The sequence below is a fragment of the Rhinopithecus bieti genome, unplaced genomic scaffold (genome assembly GCF_001698545.2).
Source record: "Rhinopithecus bieti isolate Rb0 unplaced genomic scaffold, ASM169854v2 scaffold_25291, whole genome shotgun sequence".
In the NCBI taxonomy this organism is placed as follows: Eukaryota; Metazoa; Chordata; class Mammalia; order Primates; family Cercopithecidae; genus Rhinopithecus; species Rhinopithecus bieti.
The window spans coordinates 593,007-613,512 of record NW_016811667.1 but is presented as its reverse complement, the minus strand read 5'-3'; the positions used below and the strand labels follow the sequence as shown (position 1 = coordinate 613,512).

The 20,506-nt window shown below is 43.8% G+C and overlaps 1 protein-coding gene across 47 annotated transcripts in view; it reads right to left on the bottom strand.

Annotated features, from left to right (window-relative positions):
- The window catches only part of SORBS1 (sorbin and SH3 domain containing 1), a 259,100-nt gene that overhangs the window by 174,960 nt on the left and 63,634 nt on the right, over positions 1 to 20,506 (bottom strand). For 46 of the 47 annotated variants that reach the window (XM_017894526.1, XM_017894534.1, XM_017894551.1 and 43 more), the window contains one exon: positions 10,000 to 10,091. The exons of the other annotated variant lie outside the window; for it this stretch is intronic. The gene's annotated coding sequence lies outside the window, so the exon portion shown is untranslated. The remainder of the gene's footprint in view (positions 1 to 9,999; positions 10,092 to 20,506) is intronic. 47 annotated transcript variants of the gene reach the window in all.

Here is a 20,506-nt window from a genome sequence, read left to right as displayed (position 1 = left end):
CAGTACAAAGGCAGAGATGTGTGGACAGGGTGAAGGGCTCTAGCAGAGGACAGGGCAGACAGCAATCGGAAACAGTTGCCCAGGAGTGATTCCTGGGCTAACACTTGAGGTAGGAGGTAATTAGGCAAAAGGAAAGAAAAAAGGGAATAGTATGTACGCATGATAGTATGCACTCAGGAATGGCCCAGTAGGGCATGCAGGGTGGGAGGAGTGCTCAGAGATCAAAGGCCTTATAAGCTAACCTAAGAAGAGTTACTGCCAAGCACCTCCAGGCCCCTGTACCTCCCCTGCTGTTCACCTCAACAACTCCCTAGATGGCCACATCAGGGTCAGAAACAGCCCCCTCCAAGTTCCCTTATGTTGACAGCCAAGCAACCATCCCACCCCTGCCCCCAGCCATCTCCTTTTGTCCGCAAGTCTCATCTAGCTCCACCTGCCGCCCTGCACATCCAGGCCACACCTGCTGACACAGCAGCTTCCTCTCAGTCACCCAGCAGGCCTTGCTTTCAACCCTTGCTCAGCCCTCAATGCCCAACCCATGTCAGCTGTTCCAAATAGTTTCCATCTTCCTCAAAGCCACAACCACATCCCTCCCACCCACCCCACTCTCATACTTAGTCGATGACTCCCACCTCCTCTGTTCCTGGGAATGACTGTCCAGCACAACTCCCATAGCAACCCTCCTGCCCACCTGTCCTAAGTTCCTTCCGAAATGGTGCAGACAAAACCATGGGTATCTCTGCTTACAAGCACAAAAGAAAGCAAAGAGAAAAAAATCTATGAAGAAACAGAGATTGTATTCATCAACCAATGCAGGCTGTTGCCCATGCATGTGACTGGGCTCTGAAACAAGCACACTTAGGTGGGATAAGGTATATGAATGTACTCTGCATGGCAAAAGGCCCTGTGTAAATATTAGAGCTATTCCATATGTGTTGGTTGAATAAATGAATAAACAAATCAATGAATTTGAGGCAATCTAAAGAGCTGCAAAATACACAGTATCATCAGCACAGGGACTAGGAATGCAGTCTAGAATTCGGCCAAGAGGATCCTTTCTAAAACCAGAGTTTTCAAAACTCTGATCCCTCCTTTGCTCCTACACACACAGCCCACTTAATGCCAACCTGAGCAGTGCTGAATCATTTTAATGATGTATTTTGGCTATTTTGGAAATAACTTCCTAAAACAATATATTTAGTATAAAATATAAGCACAACAGGTTTAGTATATTGCACATATAGTACACTACACTTTGTGGGTGTATATATATGTTTGTGCCATGCTCTAAGTGCCATTATAAGCTCTTAGCCAATGACTGCTGACATAGGCCCACAGCAAGACACCCACTGCAGCCTCCATTACACCATCCTGTGCTGAGCATGTTCTACAGAATGTTTTGTTTCCTCTGCTAAAGCTCTGTGCCATTTATTTTTTGTACTGGTCACAATGTTGACTCATCACGGCCAAGAGATGGTGTTCAACTGGCTTTGGACCCACCACAAAAAAAAAAAAATCAAGAAAAAACATAACCAAGGATTGTAAAACTCAATTATTAGAGTAATCCAAGTCTCATGAGCACCAGTGAACACGGGTAGGCTTACAGACATCAGAGCTCTAGTCATCAGAAATATTCTGTGGGATGACAAGAAGATGAAAACCCTTCTTCCTGGTTTACTCTGTACCATCTACTAAACAGAGCTACCGAATTTCCTCCCAGTGCTGCAAGTTCAGGATGACACCATGAGCTGGTGAGTATATAACTCACTATATTTAGTTCTTCTTTTGTGTTTATTACAGGCAGCCATGAGCGATAAACGATGACATTAGGAACCCATCTCTACTGAGACTCTGCCCTTTGAACCCCACGGAAGTTGTTACATGGCCAGTACTCCAGGTTTCCCCAGCACTGAGTGTGTGCGGCATGGGACAGGATAGCGGAATTCTAGAATGTCTGAGCTTGAGGAAGGCCCAGACATGATCTCATTTATATCAGAAACAACTAAAGTTCAGAGACAGCAGGTTGTTGTAGGGTTGGTGGCAAGTCACGTATACCAACAGTCTGATGAACTCTCACCCTAAAACCAAGAAGCTAAAAATGAAAAACGTTGAAATTCAGTTTCCATCTGGGCTAGCATTTAGTCTTCAGCAGTCTAGAAGAATGATTTCAGAAAGGCAATGGTGATATGAGAAGAAACAGAAAATGTGGATCATGATGGCTCATAAAATAGGAATGATTCGGATTAAGTTCAGTTATTCAAGTTTTAGGTTGGTTGGGCTTTTTTGTTGGTGGTAGTGGGGTGAAGTTCCTTTTCCAGAATCTACAGATGCTTTAGAAGGTACCAGACCCAAAACTAATTCTTTCTTTCATTAAAACAGGCACTTCTGTTCACTCCAGTTTTATATTTTTGTCTGACTATTAAACGGACATAAAAACTAAGAACATTTCAAACTCCTTTGAGTTCAGTAGTTCCCTTCTATCTTGGAAAAATAAAATGAAAATATTTACAGGCCAAATGTAATTAGATAAATTCTGTATAAATGTTCCGCACATGGTATTTTAGTGAGTAAGATCACATCTGATATACAAACGGGAATTATATGTTCAAAACTAATATAATGACTTGTGATTTTGTACAGAATACTTTTAAAATTATATTATTGCTTTCTTTCCTTCCCCTTAGTTAAAAACACACAAATTTCTTTCTTTCTTTCTTTTTTTAGACGTAGTTTCGCTCTTGTTGCCCAGGCTGGAGTGCAATGCAATGGTGCCATCTCGGCTCACTGCAACCTTCGCCTCCCAAGTTCACGCAATTCTCCTTCCTCAGCCTCCCAAATAGCTGGGATTATCGGTGCCCGCCACCATGCCTGGGTCTTGAACTCCTGATCTCAGGTGATCCGCCCACCTCAGCCTCCCAAAGTGTTGGGATTACAGGCGTGAGCCACCAGGCCCAGCCATAAAACACACAAATTTCTTTAAAGAAAAAAATATTTGGTTTACCCTACTGTCCCAACATTTTTTTCCCATCGTTTACATTTTAGTTTCGTTATTTAAAAAGAGAGGTACCAGGCCAGGCGCGGTGGCTCACATCTGTAATCCCAGCACTTTGGGAGGCAGAGGTGGGTGCACAGCTTGAGCCTAGGAGTTCAAGACCAGCCTAGCCAACATGGTAAAATCCTGGCTCTACAAAAAATACAAAAATTAGGTGGGCATAGTGGCACACACCTGTAGTCCCAGTTACTAATGGGGCTGAATGGGAAGATTGTTTGAGCCTGGGAGGTTGAGCCTGCAGTGAGCCATAATCACACCACTGCACTCCAGTCGGGACAACAGTGTGAGATCCTGTCTCAAATAGAAAGAAAACAAAAAGTGTAAAGGTGCTTCTGCTTCCTTTTTTAATTAAAAGGATTAGCAACTCATATAAGAGACTATTTCCAGCTTCTGAGTCCATGTTGGGACAATTCTGGAAGTTGTAAATTTTATTGAAGTTAGGCTGCCTTGAACATAGCTATCTTCCCCAATCTTTCACCTAGATCTAATCAGAAAAGCCATCCTTTACAGCAGGCACCTACCTGCCACACAGAGCTATCCAGAAGCAGACACACTTAGAATGGGATGTGTGACTAAGCATGATAACTGGGCAGGGGAATGTCATCTCCTAAAAATGTAGAAGTGTTATATATGGAAATTGTGTATGTGCATATGTACCTTAAAGGGGTTCCTGACCCTTTACCCGAAAAGCCTAAAAACCAGTACCTTACTGATTATAACAGGGAATGCTGAATTATCCAAAGTTCAACAAGCACAAATAATAGTCATTTTTTTCAAGCACACCTCTGCTGGAATCATTTTTTATTTAATCACTGCTGTAATCAGCAGACTAGAGAAATTCTCTCTGAGTGAGGAAAACATGGAGTGAGTCATCTCTATGTTGATAAGGAGACAGCAGGATGAGGGCACTGCTGTGAAGTAGGCATCAGATGGTGCCTTGTCTAAATTAGTCAGTGGAACAATCAGAATGATTTCTTCCCATGACGTGCAGTAATCACCGGAGATGATGCTGATCTCCTTGTTTTAGTGACGACCCCAACACAATTTCATGTTTACTTCTCCAAACCAGGGCAAAAAAAAAAAGGAAAGACAAAAGTGTATTCCACTCAGTATTTGTAGTCACTAGATGGAAAAGAGAAAGTATCTTGTTTTTACATGTGGCTGGCAAATGTGCTACAACTTCCTGTTTGTTTAAAAAGTACAAGTTCAAATGTGTAAATCTCTTGGAGAAACACCAACACCTAAGAGATGTCGCTGTTGCATGAAATGGATATGATGTCATTGTAGGTCACAATAACTTTGGCCAGAAAGTGGCCTTATGAACCTCTGGTGACATAAAGCAATATGGCAGCCCAGGGAGATACTTCTAGACAATGACCCCTGAGAAGCTGCCCCCCAAAAGCACACACTCCAAACAGCAGTGTGGTGACTGGTATCATTGGTTCCGGACACTGAATTCTACCCGACTCTTTCAGAGAGGTGGCAACTTACACCAATTCTATTTTGAGCATTTTCCTAGGGAAGCTGGGATTCTTAAGAGAAAGAAAATGGGTTTGAATTGCTTTTTAATGTGTCTGAACTCCGCAGTTAGAAACTATCAATCACAAAGGATTCCAAATCCTGTTCTGTTCCACAATGCAAGAAGACCTTTCCCTAAAGGGCAGCAGTGAGATGTTCAGTTGAAATGGCCATAATCTGTGGCTCAACTCATGGCAACCACCTCATTTCAAATCCATATTTGCCTAAAGCTGCTGAATAAAGAAAATATTGAGCACAAACAGGTTTAAATCCTTTGTAGAAATAAGGGAAAGGATGGAAGAAAGAAATTAGCCTGACTGACATATCCCCATACATGCAAAATTTGAAACTCAAGTCAAAGTACTCTAGTCCCAAGTTGTTAATGAATGTGAAGCTTCAGACCAATTAAAGGCTCTGTGAACAGGCAATGCCCTCAATCAAAACACATGGAGCAAGAGGAGTTATAAAGCCAACTGGTGAGGAAACTTTCCATGTTTCTAGATCATTTATAAAGAATAAAAGGGATACTATTATTATTATTATCCTTTTTAAAGATAATACATAAACATACCACAAAAAAAATTTAAAGTAGCTACCCATCTCAGGCATCTCCTCCTGAGATGGTCTACAAATATACAAGCACTGGAGACTATTCTACAGCCTCAGCAGTTTGTGTGTGTGTGTGTGTGTGTTTGTGTGTGTGTATGTGTGTGTGTGTTTAACTTAAGAAGGATACCACCAGTTTTTAAATGTCCAACCACTCTAAGTCTCCAGGGGCATGGGAAGGTCCCATACCTTTTTAATTCCTGAAATCACTTACTGAAGGAGGAAGCAGAAGGAAAAATCCTCCCCCTGTAATTACCAGTAAGTTTCACTCTTTTAAATTTTATTTAGGTTCCATTCTGTGAGAGAAGACAACAAATGAAAACCAGGGTTGATGCCATTCGTCATAAATACCATTCCACTGAAACCCTCATTTGCCATAAACCATTGGTCATAGACATAGAACACTACACAACCAATGCTCATTTTCTAGAGATTCCAAGTTCTGGAAGTACCACTCAGAGTGTTTTCACTCAAGCTGGGGAGTCTTTAAACACATGTAGAAGAAAGTCAGCACTGCCCATGCCCACGGGAGGGAGAGATCCCATTCTAGAATGCTGCTGATCATCCTGCCCTCTCTTTCCTCATCATTTCCACAAAAGGCCTGAGAAGGCCACTTGGGGTTGGGGTCGAGGGAAGGAGTGAAAATGTTCTCAAAGAAGGAAATCTTGAGGCTATTCAAAAGCTCTGGGGGCTATTCAAAAGCTCTGAGGGATTGAGGGGATCCTAAACTGAAAGGCTCACAAAGGCAGTTAGAGAGAGGAGGAGGCAAATAGGCTTTGGAGCCACTGATGGTGGGAAGAGGCAAAAATGTCTATGGCAGCTGGAGACTGCAAGACTAAAGGAACTCACTAGGAGCCTCAAAATGGGAAAACTAAGGCGCCTAGTGAGAAGATGGAAGAAGCTCAATAGGACGATTTGTCCGGGAAACAGACAAAGCAAATATGGAGCAGCTGCATTTTATGCCAGAAGCCCACAAATAGATGAAGATGTGCGTGAGTCAGAACTGATTTTCGTATATCAGTCAATGGCAGTTGAGGGGTACAGGTGGAATGCATACATCTACCACAACCATCACAGTATACTTTTTTTTTTTTGAGACGGAGTCTCGCTCTGTCGCCCAGGCTGGAGTGCAGTGGCCGGATCTCAGCTCACTGCAAGCTCCGCCTCCCGGGTTTACACCATTCTCCTGCCTCAGCCTCCCGAGTAGCTGGGACTACAGGCGCCCGCCACCTCGCCCGGCTAGTTTTTTGTATTTTTTAGTAGAGACGGGGTTTCACCGTGTTCGCCAGGATGGTCTCGATCTCCTGACCTCGTGATCTGCCCGTCTCGGCCTCCCACAGTATACTTTTTATCTTGTAGCATTTATCCTTGATATTTTGAAGATAATCATAAATATCTTCTAACTTGTAGCCCTGTAAATCATGGTGCCTGTTTGGCCTTCTTCAGAAAATTTTATCATATCTAACTTTTCATTGCAAAATTACTGATTTTCAGGTATGTTTCACTTAGTGAACCCTCAATTAATGAACTTTTGGATGATATAACTATTGAATGAGAAAAATACCTGAAATGTAATAACAGTAAATTAAACTCATTGAAATGGCTTGCAAAGTTCCAGTGCCTACCAGCAATGTAGCTTACAGGCTATTGGCAAAGGCTGCTGGATGTTCCTGCTTGCTAATAATTCACTCAGCTGACCAGATTTATAATTATGCAATCCTGAAACTAAGTTTCTTGATTTGGGGAAGTCACAGCACTTCAAACTTTTTACATAAGGTGAGGCTTTATGACTACTTTTATATCACATTATCTCATTTGTATAATTCATATTTGCATAAAGTGGAAACCATATTCATTAGCATGTCTTCATTTACTTCTTAGTAGGGACTTGATATGGAAAATATACCCTTTGCCTTCGCCTTCCCTCTTTCCTCTGTCAAAAATCCTATGCATCTCTTCCTTTCTCTCCCTAGATGATCTCGTTCAGTCACATGGCTTTAAATATCATCTATATACCGATGACTCTGAGAGATACCATTTCCAGCCCCAGCCAACTCTACATCTCTATGGGAATATCGAATGGGCATCTCAAACCTAAGATGACCCAAAGAACCCTTAGGGTCCCTCTTTGCTCCTTATCTCAGTGAACAGCAACGTCATTCACCTAGCCAAAAACACGAGACTAATCCTTGACTCTTGTTTTTACTTACACCCTACATGCAACCTAGAAAGCTCTACCTTCAAAATGTATCCTGAGTCTGGCCACTTCTTCATATCATTCAATCATCACTACTCTAATCCAAGTCATACCCTAATCTCCTGCCTGGATCACTGGAAGGACCAGTGATATAGGTTATACAGATTCTACTCTTGCCCCTAGAATCTATTCTGCACTCAGGATCCAGAGGAAAAATGTTAAAGCACATAGAAGATCACATGGACTATGGAATCCAATCACTCTCAGAGTAAAAATCAAACTCCTGGCCAGGTGCAGTGGCTCACACCTGTAATCCCAGCACTTTGGGAGGCCGAGGCGGGCGCATCATGAGGTCAGGAGATCAAGACCATCCTGGCTAACACAGTGAAACCCTGTCTCTACTAAAACTACAAAAAATTAGCCAGGTGTGGTGGTGGGTGCCTGTAGTCCCAGCTACTTGGGAGGCTGAGGCAGGAGAATGGCGTGAACCCGGGAGGCGGAGCTTGCAGTGAGCAGAGATCCTGCCACTGCACTCCAGACTGGGCAACAGAGCAAGACTCTGTCTCAAAAAAAAAAAAAAAAAAAAAAAAAGAAAAGAAATCAAACTCCTTACCATAGCCTACAGGGTCTGGCTCCCACCTACCACTCTCACTTCACATCACTCTCCCTCCCTATCAACACCCCCAGACCAAGTCCAAACTGGCTGCCTTCCTGTTCGCCTACCAAGCCAACCTTATCCTATGTCAAAGGCCTTTCTTTTCACTTGCTATTCCCTCTGCCTGAACACTCCTCCTCCTCCCCTGATTCCTTTACTCCACTCAGGTCTCTATACAAAGTCAATCTTCTTTTTCTCTCTCACACACATAGAACCCTTTTTAGACCATTCTTTCAAAAAGAGCCCCGCCAGCCCCTCACCTTGTTTTACTGTTTTCATACCACGCATTACCACCTGAAATTATATTGTCTATTTAGTTATTTGTTTGTTTCCTTCATGGTATTGCTCACAATACTTAGTGAACACCCATCAGGTGTGAGGTGCTCTTCTAAGAGCTGAGGATACAACAGTAAACAAGAAAAGACAAGCAAAGACCCCTGCCCTCATGGAGCTTACATTCTTATCATTCCCACTCAAATCTAAGGTCCAGGGAGGCACAGACACGGTCTGTCTTATGACCAGTGAATCCCCAGAACAGTGCCTTGGCACAGAGCAGGCATTAATACATATTTGTTGAATGTGTACGTGTCCTGCTACCTGATGCCATCTGCTTCCCTGAGGACTTCCACTACAGAGCTCTTCCTGCCTACCAGATGGAATTCAGGTTCTGGGACTCAGAATGTCACTGTGCCCCCTTGGACAGGGCAGTCTGGACAGCCAGCCTCCTGTGGCTGAGCTGGTTTCCTAATCCTGGGTCTGCTTATCCTGACTGCCCTTCCTTCCTGTTCCAACCCCAGCACCCTACAAACTCACCAGGCGACCATCCCACTGGGATCTGTCTCAGTGGGTCACGAGAGCACCTGATCCACACCATAGGAGCTGACCAGGTAGTCAGTGTTAACCAGGCCAGCTTTTCTCTACAAAGAGTAGCTGAAATAAAGATGCAAGCGTTGTTCAGTGTCCCTGGCCCATGGTGGTCCTTACCCTCAGTATCTCACCTAAGACCTCCAGCATCAACTAGCTATCATACCTGGAGGCACTCTCACCTCAGCACTGGAACACACTGTTATTAAGGACATATTTTTGCCTCTTTCAACTGTCATAGAAGCAAGACATGTACCTGCTGTGATAAGTAATTAAGTTTCTTTCAGAAAAAGAAGAACATTTGTTAATTGTGAAATTCTCTGATCTCAAATAAAAATGAAAGTAATTGTGAAATGTCATTAATTCATCTTTCAAGAAAATGGTAGCTATACTGGTAGGAAAGGAAAAAAAAAAAAGAGAGAGAGACTGGAAATCTGTTGAAGAACCACTCCAGAAGTCTCAGAAAATAAGTATTTAAACCCCATTGTTTCCAACATACCAGTTTTCACACTTTAATGTATCTGTTGGCTCAGAAGTGCCCTGCTTGAATACCCCTATGAGACTAGCAGATGAAGATGTCTATGAACATCACAAAAGTCAAGGTAGAAAGCCCCAAACTGGTGGTCAGTTGAACTGGGTTGAGTATGGCAGCTACACTGTAACACTTATATCTGGAACTCCAACTGGAAAAAGTGTGTTAATAAAGTTAATAAATGTAGCAAGTAGGGCGAGAATTGCCTTGCTCTACATCTCAGAGCCAAACAGTATTACCTTCTATTTGCCTAGGACTTTATTCTCCCTGGGCAAATATAAGCATTCGTGCATACATTACTTCTTGCATAGATTATCTCTTTTAGTCTGCAAAGCAAACATATCCTTAAACAGCAGGATATGTTTCTCTGTCTGGGGCCTGGGAGGTCAAAGAATTCACCTACAATCCCACAGTAAAAATGGCAGAACCAAGTAAGTACCAAAACCCAGATATGCCTAGGCCCAACCCAGTATCCTTCCTTCTATAATAGAAAGGACAGCATAGTTCTCTACAAATTACATTCTACAGTTAACAAAGTATTTCCCTTCACTGAGAAGAAGGAAAAAAACACATACATTCACCAGTGGTTTAAGGTGGTGGGAAGATGCATTGGTCCAGGAGCTCTGGGCAGAAAGGTTTCACGAACTCTTCCAAAGGATGCCAACTCCTGCAATAACAAATGTACAAAACACCTGGTGTGAATCACAGACACCCTGTGGCCTCTCCCCAAGGGGACTCATTTAAACACCATTTGCCAGGTAATTTAGGCTTAAACCCCTATCTCTTTTAGCCCAATTTCCTTCCCCACTCTGACTTCCCAAAGTAGAACAAGAATCTTTAATTCCCCAGCTGAAATGGTACTCGTTAGAATCACAGGATCTTGCACAGAAGGCAGATTTACAGATCATCTTTAATGGAGATCACAAACCGAAAGCACAAGGGGTGACATCCAGGGTGAAAGTGTTACATTTCATCTGTGGATATGTTTAGAAAATCTGAGCCAAACATAAAAATCAGAGCTATCACACAAAAACTCAGATTTCTGGCTTCTCTTAAAGAAAAAAAAAAAAAAATCAGACCTGTCAACATGGCCCACATTTATGTCTGAAAATGATCAGGTGTTGCTAAGCATTAAAAGCAGTCACACTTCATAGGCAGGCTTGGCTGCTCCAACATACCACAGTTCCCACCACTCGCTACTGTCTCCTCAACACAGAGAAGAACTGGGGTTGTCATTAGTCATTGCCCTTGCGTTACTGTTTTTCTTGTGGTACAGAAATATTTTCTACTTAATAATTCTAACAAAAGTGGGAAAACAAAAGGGGCCTAGTTCCAAGAAAAAAAAATGGTAGAGCACATACAGTAACTCAAGTTGGTAGCCTCACTCCTGCAGACATTTGCAACCCCCAAACAAGTACAACACTCCCACTTTACATGAATTAAATGTAAGCAGGAAACTGACTTGCCCGCTCCCATAGTTAGATGCAGAGGTCAACCTAGGTCTCTCGATTGCCTAACCCAGGACTATTTCACTATGCTGGACTACTTACTAGTGTTATACTATTAAGCAAAAAAATTAATACAATAAACAAATACACACAATTAACTAATTAAAATAATTATCAAAATAATACTTTCAGAGAAGTATTAAAGTCAAGGAAATACAGTTGAAGCACCCCACTTTCCACCAAAATGCTTGCCATGCATCAAAAGTGCTCAATGTCCCAAACTGTCTGGAACACTTTGTATGCTAGGAAAATCTCCCTTAACATGCATCTTGAACACAAGACTGTAAATAAGTTTATGTACAAGGTAACAGCACTGTAGTAAGAAAGCAATGTTCAACAATAAGATCTTGATAGTACTTATTTATATCACTCCCACAAAGAATTTATTGATTCATTCACTTAAATATTTATTGAGCCCTATTACACTCCAGGAAGTATGCAAGGTGATGGAGATACAAAAGTGAACAAGACCCTCAAGTTGCTCTATCTGAATAAAAGATAGATCCAGACACTCAAAATGAATTATAAAATAATGGGTAAGTGTAGTGATCTGCAGTCAAAGGCTTTGCCCCTGAGCTAAACCCTCTATGGTAAGTGTAGTGATCTGAGTACACACCTGTGTTACGGGAGCACTGAGCAGGGGCACCTGATATAGTGGAGGTGAAAAGATACTTCCTAGCATGGAGAGAGGCCTCGGGAAATCCTAAAGCTTGGATGGGAGTGGACCAGGCACAGGGAGAAATGGAGGACAATGGAGGCAAAAGCAAGGAGGTGAGAACAGCCCCTACAATTTGGTCTTGTCCAGATCTCTTATTAGCCTTGGGTCTTAAAAGCCCCCTGCCTAATGCCACGTGACCCAGCATCTGCTGGAACTTGATCCACAGCCCTACATATGCACTTACAGAAGTTTATCTTGACAAGTGCCCATATCAAAAATGTCACCGATTCAGCCCTGCTTCCTGGCAATGCCTACCTATGACTCCCTGGAGTCTGCTGTCCCAGAGTCCGCGGGACATAAGAAACATGGTGGTAGAAATACTAAGCCTTCAGGTGCAGTGGCTCACACCTGTAATCCCAGCACTTTGGGAGCCCGAGGCAGGTGGATCACGAGTTCAGGAGTTTGAGACCAGCCTGACCAACATGGTGAAACCCCATCTATACTAAAAATAAAAAATTAGCTAAGCATGGTGGTACACACCTGTAATCCCAACTACTCAGGAGGCTGAGGCAGGAGAATTGCTTGAACCCAAAAAGCAGAGATTGCAGTGAGCCAAGATCACACCACTGATACCAGCCTGGGTGACAGAGTGAGACTCCGTCTCAAAAAAAAAGAAAAAAGAAATAAAGAAATACTAAGCCTTTCATGATGGACAGAAGACAGTAAATAAAGATGTTTTTCTCATACCAGTCAAGGCTGCCCTGTCTATCTCCACCCCAGGGCCTGGATTTCCACAGCAAGAAGTTACTATGCATTTGAGCCTCAAGCAGGAAGCTTTGTGAAAAAATGTTCCAGAATATCTGCCCATCAAAATCCCCACATGGAGTCCTCCTTTTCTTCATAGATAAGAAAGAAGTGAGTCGCCAGCCCTGATCTAGACTGAGGCAAAGCTGGGGAAAAGCACTCTAAAACACAGGCTGGAAAGAAGCACACAGAGGAGTCAAGACCAAACAGGTGGTCAAGGGTAGGGTTCCAGTTCAAGGCCCGTATGAGGAAACAAAGAGGCAGAATTCACCTGAAGAATCGGAAGAGCCTCCCTGGATCAGTAACTAGTGGGCAGGTTCCCGAGTATGGCTGAAAATTAGAAACACCTGCAGAACTACAGCAACAAAATAATCCCCTACGTACCAGAGCCATTTAATCAGAATCTATGGTCTGGAGGTCCAAGCACTGTCCAGAACCTCCTCCCACGTGATGGTGATGTCCAATATCAAAAGAGTGTATTTCATCTAGAGGTCTCAGAAGCTCCAAAACCTCTTCAAGGACATGAATTCAGCATCCTCCAGGAAGGAGCCAAGGATCCAGATCTTTAGGGGAGTAGCACATCCCTGGTATGTTTACCCACTCTCTGCATCACACTATGACAACAATCACAACTTCTTTTAAGTAAATGTAAAAAAAAAAAAAAAAAAAAAAGGAATGCCAGCAGCCAGAATAGCAAACGGGCAGTGAAGTGGCCTTCCTCTTTGCCCCCATCCCTTGTACACCATGACCCAATGTCAGTGCCTCTTGATAAACGATTGTGGGTGTCCAATCTCAGCAGCAGATCTGAGCCTTCATACACCTGTGTGGGTTCACTGCTCTGGCAGAACAAAGGATGTGGGAGCATCCAGTTATGCAGATGGCCTTCGAGGAATAGCTCCAAAGCACTCTGATCAGGTCCTTCCTGCCCACCAAAGGGCAGGACTCTACCGATCAATGCAGCACCTGCAAACCTGCCAAGCCCGGCTGAGCACTTCTCTTTCCAGATTTCCACTTTGTGGTCATGTAACAACCTGAGCAATCTCAAGCTAAGACTGGCAAAGTAAATGCCGTGTACCGCAAAGATGATGGACGGATCAGAGTCAACTGGCTCCCTGAATGCACCAGCCTGCAGAAATCTCTTCCCCCAACATTACAAGGTGCCACTAGGTGACCTTCAGGCAGCAGCCAGCACCAGAGAAACCCACAGCTGACCAAGGTCAACCTTCCTGATTGCAAGGCCCAGCAGCAATCCATACTATCCTTGCAAGGAACAACGAGACAGGCAGGTGTTCCCATCAACCTAAGGATCCTCCATGTGAGCCATAATGCAAACTTGGAAGAGCATGGTGGAGGAGGAAGTTTAGGAAAAGCTCAAGATCATAATTTGCCCCTTCTTGGTTGTCCTTAATTTTTATTTTTATATTTATTTATTTATTTATTTACTTACTTATTTTTTGAGAAGGAGTCTTGCTCTATCTCCCAGGCTGGAGTGCAGTGGCGGCATGATCTCGGAGCACTGCAAGCCCCACCTCCCAGGTTCACGCCATTCTCCTGCCTCAGCCACCTGTAGCTGGGGCTACAGGCGCCCGCCGCCAAGCCCGGCTAATATTTTGTATTTTTAGTAGAGACAGGGTTTCACCATGTTAGCCAGGATGGTCTCGATCTCCTGATCTCGTGATCTGCCTGCCTCGGCCTCTCAACATGCTGGGATTACAGGCATGAGCCACCACGCCTGGTGGTGGTCTTCAATTTTTAAAAGATTCACTAATTTTCCCTGTAGTACTTTTATATTCTGGCCTAAAACAAGACCTTTTTTTGTCCCAACTATCCAAAAGACCCCACAAGAGTTGTCCCAGCTCCCTGCCAAAGACCTCGAACCATCATCTCGCTTATTCGTCCCCCATCCCAAGAATACAGATCAATACCAACTATTGTGAAAGTTGCCTCTGCCACCCTCATTCCTACCAAACATCAATCCAGACCACCCGACCCACTCTGGACCACTCTGGCCTCTCCTGTTACAAGTTCTCATAGCCCATGTATCTCTCCTTCCTAGCATGAATCACTTACATTTTCACATTGTTGTCCCACTAGCCTATATATGGACAGGGATCCATATGATCATTTCTGCTTTGCCTTGTTACTGCTATTGTTTTAAAATTTTAAGGGGTCTTTGTTTGACTGGCTCACGGTATCCCAATATAGCACCTTGGAGCCCTCAGGTTTCCTTCAAAATACACCTCAAATTTCATGCCACTCAGCTCAGACTCGGTCCCTCTCTCCTTGTTCCAAATCCAAGGCCCAAGCTGCTTTCTGAGCTCACAACATATTCTCTTCTCCTTCTTCCTCCACAAATACCAACTCTTCCATCAACAAACGCAGGCAGTCCAGGGGAGAAAATACCCAACTGGCCCTGAGGCTGACCAACTTGGGAAGGAAACAAACCAGAAGTTATCTATTTCATGTTTGGGCAGTGTTTTTTTGTTCTTTGTTTTCTGTTTGTTTTTTGAGACAGAGTCTCACTCTGTCGCACCAGCTGGAGTGCAGTGGCATGATTTCAGCTCACAGCAACCTCAGTCTTCCAGGTTCAAGCAATCCTCCTGCCTCAGCCTCCTGAGTAGCTGGGACTACAAGCACGCACCACCATGCCCAGCTAATTTTTGTATTTTTAGTAGAGACAGGGTGTCGCCATGTTGGCCAGGCTGGTCTCGAACTCTTGACCTCATGATCCGCCTGCCTCGGCCTCCCAAAGTGCTGGGATTACAAGTGTGAGCCACTGTGCCCCACCATGGGCAGTTTTTTTTTAAATCACACTGCATTATTTTATTTAAGATGATGTTCTAATATGCAAAATGAATCCCTTTTCTAACCTTGAAAAAGACTTCTCTCTTTTCCATAACAAAACCCACTGGGGCCATAACCGGTGCCAACATCTCCAGGATGTGAACCCCGCTGAAGCTTCCCAGGTCCTCAGTGCTGAGGTGGCTCCCACTTCCCAACCACCTCCTGGCTGTGTTCCCATTGCCCAGCTGTCCTCCTCCTGCATCCATTGGCAAAGGAAGATGAATCCTCAAGAGCTTTTTAAAGCTCTTCCACCTACTCTGCTGATTTAGTAGGAGGGAGAATGAATGTTTCCAAGTTCTCTGAATGACACAAAGCTCATAAAGTATAACGAAATTAGTTGAAAAATAGCAAAATGAGTTTAGCTCCCCCTTCAAAAAAAAAAAAAGGAAAGCATGCCTACTTTCAATGATTCACAATGACTTCACACTTTTTCCTCCACTAGGATATGTATTCTTCCTCCCAAAGCTAATGGTTCTCTCTCCTCCCCTCCCTAAGACAGTGTAGGGCCAGATCTCCAGAAACCTGTTCTATCTGATTTGAGACCCCCTGAAAAAATCTCGACAAAGCCCAGGGTACCCCATGCCAGAGGGTCCTTCCCCACTAGGGTCTTTGCATTTGCTGTTCTCTCTGCCTGCAAAGCTCTTCCCCTTTTTCTCACCAGGGAAAGAGAGCATTCTCACTTTTGAGAGTTCAGATCAAATATGCTTTTTCACTGGGGCCAGCCCAGACTCCCTAACCTTACTCTCACCAGCAAAAGTCGCTTTCCTTGTAGACCCTCTCACAATCTGTAATTATCTTATTTATCCATATTTCCCTTTAGGCGGTAAGAATCTTGCCCAACTTGTTTACTGCTATACCCCCAGCAACACTACACATAGCAAGTACTCAGTAAAACGTTGCTGAGTGGGTGGGCGGGTAAACAAGGAGGAGGCGGCAGGCCAGTGGGAACAGGCCTGAGAGCCCTTTAAAGATGCCCCATGGCATCTTCATCATGGCATGAAGCATGGGCAGGACTTCACCATGGCCTCTCTTGGGTCTCTTGGTTTCTCTTGTCTTGATTCTTCTCAAGTCTGTTGCTACTTAGATACTGGTTCCACCACCATATACCCCCAGCTCCACCCCAATTGTTCAGACCTGGGTATTTCCCAGGAAACCCAGTTCCCATGTTTGGCTTCTCTTACTCTGCCTCCATTCAGCCATCCTCAGCTTGAAAAATTCAGACATCCACAGGGGTGTCTGACCTTTTATGACTTCAAGACCTTCAAGAATCTAACCCAAGCCCACCCCTCGAACCATATCTCCAATACCCTATTTCGCCCTCCATCACCACCAATGAGCTCATGGCTCAGCTCTCTGGATCCACCATGCCTAAACCTTTGCTCAGGTCTCTACTGCTTAAAACATCTTTCTGCTGCCTCATTACCTGTTAGCTTCCTTCCACCCCTTAAGTCATACCCCACCAGCACCACCACCCCACCCCCAGGCTAGAACTGATACCCTTTCCCTCTGCCCCACAGTCATATTTGCCTTCAACATCTGGAAATTATCTTTAACTTCTTTGTTTGCCCCAAATGACTGCCCCTTGATGGTTGGGACCCATCCAATTCATCCCTGTTGGCCCAGAGCCTGGCACATAGTAGGCACTCAATAAACACACACTGAACTAAACTACCTTGTTTGCTCCTTGACGATTCCCATTTCCAAAGTGACTCTTTGCAGAATATTAATACTCAGTACAAGTAACAGAACTATTGTTATTATGCTTGCTTACTTAAGCCAACTGATAAGAAATAGCTGGGGTGGTAGTTTTATCATCATCGTCATAAAACTGAAGACCTGAATGCTAACAGGCAGAAAGGTATGGTACGAAGAGTACTGGTTCTGGGTTCAAGTCCAGACTAGGGCGCTTGCCAGCAGTATAATTATGGGCATGACACCTTCCTTCTCTGGCCCTAAGTCTCTTCTTGTGTAAGATAAAAGGCCCAGTCAGACAGGAATGGTCACATACTATATGATTCCATTTACATGAAATGTCCAGAATAGAGAAATCCATAGAGACAGAAAGTAGATTGTTGGTTATCAGGGAAAGGGGTAGAGGGGAATGGAGTGAAAATGCTAAATGGAGCGTCTTTTTGGGGTGACAAAAATGTTCTGGAATTAGTAGTGATGGTTGCAAACCTTTGTGAATATACTAAAAAAAAATGTCTACTTAAATGATTAAAACAATGAATTTTGTGTTATGTGAATTTTATCTGAATAAAAGAAAGAAAGGGCTAGACTAGAATAGAGGTTGAAAATTGGAGGTCCAGCAGGCCACACCAGGCCCATGGCATGTTCTTTAGACCTAACAAAGTTTTCAATATGTTATATTTGCATACATAATTCAAAAGCCAAAGATTTTCTTTTAAATTATTTTATTTTTTTATAGAGATGTTGTCTCATTATGTTGCCCAGGCTGGTTTCAAGCTCCTGGACTCAAGCAATCCTCCCGCCTCAGCCTCCCAAAGTGCTGAGATTACAGGCATGAGCCACAGTGCCCAGTCTCAAAGGTTTTCTTGATTATGGTGGTGATTATACAAATCTGCATAGGATTACATACACGTGTGCACACACACAAATGAGTACATACAACACAAGTGATATCTGAATTAGAACTATAGATTGCAGCAACATCAATTTCCTGGTTTTGATGTCATACTATGCCTACATAAAATATTAACACTGGAGAAGTGGGGTGAAGGACACACAAGATCCCTCTGTACCATTTGTTGCCACTTCCTGTGAGTCTATAATGATTTTTTTCTTTTTCTTTTTTTTTTTTTTTGAGACAGAGTCTTGCTCTGCCACCCAGGCTAGAGTGCAGGGCTATAATCTTGGCTCACTGCAACCTCCACCTCCCAGGTTCAAGCGATTCTCCTGCCTCAGCCTCCCCAGTAGCTGGGATTACAGGCGCCCGCCACGACGCTCAGCTAATTTTTGTATTTTTAGTAGAGATATGGTTTCACCATGTTGGTCAGGCTGGTCTCGAACTCCTGACCTCAAGTGATCTGCCAGCCTCGGCCTCCCAAAGTGCTGGGATTACAGGCACGAGCCACCATGCCCGGCCTTATAATGATTTTTAAATTACAATAAAATTTATAAAGCCAAACCTTTTATAATTTCAAAATGTGGCTTCTCCTTAAAAACAACAGGATCTGGCAACACTAGGCCTCAAGGATAACAACTGGATGGAGCCAGGTGGTAGCTGCTGCCCTGTAAACGGCCATGGCTCTCCGATTCATCTCCCTAACACCAAAGCTGAGTGTTGGCTGCCATTGATCCCAACTGCATGCACTGGGTTTTCTCTTACAAAAGATAAATATTTATCTATCAAAAACAGGAAAACGAAAGGTCAAGAGTCTTATGTTTCCAGAAAAAAGGAAGACCACAACATTTTTGTGAGAGAGGAGAACATTCCTAACAGTTTGGTCTTCAATCTCTTACCCTTCATCTCGTGCTACCTGCCTGACCTCTGAAGCATTTGAGGTTTAGACTCCTGGACCCAATTTCTTACTCTAAGTCAGCAAATAAACTTTAAAATCAAACCACTGGAAAAGAACACAGCTTAAGTACACAATATCTCATTCTCCCTAAGTATGTTGGTTCTTTCATCTCGCCTTTCCTGAGAACACAGGATCCTGCTCTCAGCCATCAAAACGAAAGGTTCCACCCCTTATGCAAGATCACATTCAGGAAAATAAATAGGGTTTCTTTTCTCCACTGAAACTATAGTTCTATTTAGTAAGGCAGGGAAAAGACCCTCAGGGTGTGCATTCCCCCACCTTTCTTACCACCTCATCACCCCACCCACTCCTAGAGAACGTGCTTGGAATGCAACTGTCCCTGAAAAGGGGGCGGGCATAGTCACAGACAACCCAAGTAAACTGCCAGTGAATGTTTTTAGCACAGCCATTTCCAACCAGGTTACACAAAAAGATCACCTGGGGCTCCAGCCTGATGGATGAATTTTAATATCCTCTCCTCAGGTGACACGCAAGCAGTCTGCCCAGCATGAATCCATCCTGGGGTGCCTGGAAACCAGTGATCTAGAAAACTCTGATCCCTGGCTACCTGGACAGCAGGGTAGGACATACGTCACCAGCCACCAGCCACAGGTGGCAATTGAGCCCTTGAAATATGGTTAATGTGACTTGAGATGTGCTGTAAGCATCATGTACACATTGGATTTTGAAGACTCAGAATTTTTAAAAAGAATGTAAAATATCTGAGAGGTTTTTTTTTTATACAATTACATATGGAAATGATGATAATATTTTGGATATACTGGGTTAGAAAAAAAGTGTTGTTAAAATTAATTTTGTCTGTTTCTACTTTTTTAACGTGGCTACTAGAAAGTCTTAAATTACCTATGTAGCTCGTATCATATGTCTACTGCACAGCCAGACTCAAAGAGACACTCATCATTCTAGAGTGGGGATTACAGTCATAACTGAAAAGGCAAGAAGGTTGGCCACACTGGTTTCCACCTACCAACTGTGTGATGTTAAACGAGTTCTCAATCTCTGATGTTCAGTTTCCTCCCCTGTACGATAGCATCCACACCCTGGGCTGCTGCTGAGTGCACATAAAAGAAGAGAGCTGGAAGCACTAACCACACATCTTCTCCCAGCTGGTACTCAACACCTGCACACTGCCGGCTCTTCTTCCTTCCCTGCCTTCCTTAAGGACACAAAATTTGAGTCCAGGATCATCTGGCTTCAAATTTACTAACCACAATGTCCAGTTCTGCACAGTGGTAGTAAGTAGGGCAGTGGTTCTCCATCTACAGGGTAAAAGGAATTATCTGGGAAGCCCGAACCCCCCAGAGCTTCTGACTCTGTCCACCTGGTATGGGTCCAGGTACACACATTTCCCACAAGTGCCTCAGAACATCCTGATGCCTGGGGTCTAGAAGTCACTTTGAGAAACACTGACACAGCTGAGAAACAGTGACCAATATCAGCAAGACTCCCTGGGGACTTCCCCAGCCAGTCAGACAGACCAGCCTGAACAAGGCAGGTGTGGCCCACGGAGAGACCAGGAACTGGTCACAGGCCTTTTTCCAGCATAAGGCTGCTTTCCTGAGATCTTTCAAACCTAGGTAGGCAATCACCGTCTGCCCTGGGCACTGCTTCAAACATCGGAAAGCAGCTGACATTTCCCTCACACAAACAGCAGAAGGCAGCCCTCACACAAGGCCCCTTACGGTGGTCAAAAAATATGGACAAT